The 2,938-nt window shown below is 36.4% G+C and overlaps 1 long non-coding RNA gene across 3 annotated transcripts; it reads right to left on the reverse strand.

Annotated features, from left to right (window-relative positions):
• Nucleotides 1-2,622, reverse strand: LOC146918111 (uncharacterized). Of its 3 annotated transcripts, none has more exons than XR_015016009.1 (3): nucleotides 2,241-2,622; nucleotides 1,457-2,142; nucleotides 1-227 (listed from the first exon to the last, which is right to left on the reverse strand). It is a non-coding gene; the product is annotated as an uncharacterized LOC146918111 (long non-coding RNA). The 3 variants fall into 3 exon arrangements; XR_015016010.1 differs by having other exon boundaries at nucleotides 1,457-2,089; nucleotides 2,241-2,618; XR_015016008.1 differs by lacking the exon at nucleotides 2,241-2,622 and having other exon boundaries at nucleotides 1,457-2,207.
• Between the last annotated feature and the right edge of the window lie 316 nt (nucleotides 2,623-2,938).

Consider the following 2,938-nt stretch of genomic DNA (forward strand, 5'->3'; position numbering starts at 1 on the left):
TAAATTTATCTAGAATATTTAGCATGTGCGTTAAACTTAGTATTGGATACATTAAAATTACAATAAATAAAAATTTCTCCAAATAAATTATAGAATTGCTTGTCTTATACATCTGAAAGAGTATCAATGACGTTTACAAAATACATGCAATGACAAGTAAACATAATTTTTCCAGCTTCTTCTGCTACTTCATCACGAAATGTTCAGCTTGCGCACCACCTGAGAATCTGAAATAAAATAAAAGGGATTGGGGTGAGACAGGATGTCTCAGTGAGTTCCACCTATCCTAGGTTGTAGGCAATCACAGGGAACCTAGGATCGCCATCTGTCTCTAAACTTAACCCATTCCGGGTTTATACTGTTTTATCATGCATAACTGAGCGATCGGGGATAACTAGGATCGCTATCTGAATTACTAATATAATTCTAATACTAATGATAAAATCATAAACATAATCATAATGTCTGTCATATTATGTTAGAAATGTTAGCGTTGAACAAACAATATTATCTGAGTTGATTTTACGGAATAAACCCAGGTGGAGTAACCCCGGAATTTATTCCACTCTGACCGGTATTAATTTCCAACTGGCGGGAACCCAACTGACGGGGATACCGGACTCCTCTTATTGTCATGGGGTCATCCTTACGGATAGTGCCCGTTCCAACTGGCGGGAACCTTTCGTATCCAACTGGCGGGAATAGCGAAAGCCATGACTTATAAATTATTTAATATTATAAATTGAACTGATTCTCTGATAACTGAGTTAATCCTCAACTCCACTACTGACGGGGATCTAGAGAGGAATAACTTATCTTAACTGATTTTCTTATGATGATAATTTTCTAAATCTGATAATAAAGACGTAGTAATCCCGTCTTAACATGACTTTACTATTCTGGGTCAGTAGCATACCCATAATTACATATTCATATATTATTCTTAATATCTCTCTCGTCAATGTATGATTTTCTACGTATAAGCACTAATGTTGGAAAATGCATAGCATTCCATATACATAGTTTATAGGAACAAAAGTTCAAGCCTTGGCCACATAAAAAATCAATTCCCACACGATAACAACTTCTTGCTATATGGCCTGCAATGTTGAAACAAGTTTACTGGAAGAAATAAAAAGGTTCTAAACTTTGGCCATATAACAACCAAGTCTCATGATAACAAATCGGTCAATATGTAGCTTGGCCTTATTTAAAACAAGTGATGAAGAGAAGGAAAAATAACACGGCTGCATAATTTTGGGTTTTTCAAAATTATCATGATGCAGTAACATGATTCGAATGCACATTGACATTTTTCCAACATTAATCCTAACATAGCACATACATTAACATCAAGGGTAACACTAGTGCTTATAAATCTATTCTAAAACAATTGTCATCTCACAATTTCACATTCTAAGACCCAAGGAAAGTGCTAATACTAAGAGGAACTCACCTAACCGCTTTTCTGACAACTTCAAAACAGCTTAACCTTCCCTGAGCTTCTGCCATCTTTGACTTCAGCTTCAATCTCTATTCTATTAAGTCAAACATGTCCAAACAGCTCCGCAATCACACTTTAGTTCCTTTTGAGTATATCGTCCTTAACAGTTCAACCCGAGCAATGTACCGAAAATTGTAGCATGTACATTTTAGCCACATTAGTGCAGATTTTTAATTCAAAACTGAAACTTGTAACTCAATTTTCTCAGTCATAACATAACTTATTTAAGCCATTTCAAAGCCTATTTCGTGTTAAATTTTGTCTTCTTTCTAATGGCTCAAGTCCCATTCCAAAACGAATCATGTAGCAGAAGTTATGACAGTTTTACCAACAGCAGGTCTATACGAATTTTTAACTAACATTTCACATAACTCAGCCATAATCATTCTAGTCATACCAATTAGTTTCGACAACAATACCAGCCCATAATACAACAACAACAGTCCATTTTCAGGTGCTTAAGCAACTAATTCATCCAATTATCACCAACATTAAATTCAAGCTTAAAAGTGAACTCACCTCCATGAGAAATTTTCTCTTAAAGCAAGATGTCCTAAAGCTTCATCTCCAATTCCCACTTAAAACCTGATCCGTAATAGCCCAACAATCCTCTTCAGTATTGAGACCACATGCAAAAGCTTATCTCAACCAAAATTGAGAAAAGAAATAATTATGGTAAATGGAATTGTGTCACATACAACCAACCCAAATAATAATAGGGTAAAGAATAACTTACGAAGCTTAACTATTCTTCCAATTGACCGAACTTGGTGACCATCACCTGAATTAGGAGACAAAAATGGAAGATTGAAAAATTTTAAAGGAAGGGGCGGTTTGGCTTGAATAAAAGGGAGGGAGAAATTTTGAGCTTATTTGATGCAAACAACACCTCTAGGAACCTTTAGGCATGGCTTTGGTGATGATTATTGGAGGTTTGAAGGATTTGAAGATGATGGTGGAGTGGTGAGGGAGAGGACCGATTGGGTCTTGAGAGAGGAGGGGAAGATATTGTGTTGTTTTTGAGAGAGAAAGGTAGTGGAATTGTGTAGAAAATTATAGTATTTTCCTATATAAAATATACTTGGCCACCAAAATGTCTATTTTACCCTTGATTCTAAATGGATTATGGATGAAAAATGTCTCATTGATAATTCGGGAAATAACTGACACAGAAATTGACAGTGATTTTAAGCAGGGTATTACAATATTTCTCCACCAACACCTCCCTCCAAAGCTCATTACCCTCTTGGATCAAACGCCACCTCCATTTAGCTAATAAACTCAAGTTCACCCTTCTCACATCCCTCACCCCTAAACCGCCTTTATGCTTTGGGAGGCACACATCTTTCCAACTCACCCAACTAATCGCGCCCCCACCCGATGTTCCTCCCCAAAGAAAATCCCTTTGAATCTTCACTATCTTCCTCCACACCT

The sequence above is a fragment of the Medicago sativa genome, chromosome 6 (genome assembly GCF_051527215.1).
Source record: "Medicago sativa cultivar Bolivia chromosome 6, Bolivia_mono, whole genome shotgun sequence".
Classification (NCBI taxonomy): Eukaryota; Viridiplantae; Streptophyta; class Magnoliopsida; order Fabales; family Fabaceae; genus Medicago; species Medicago sativa.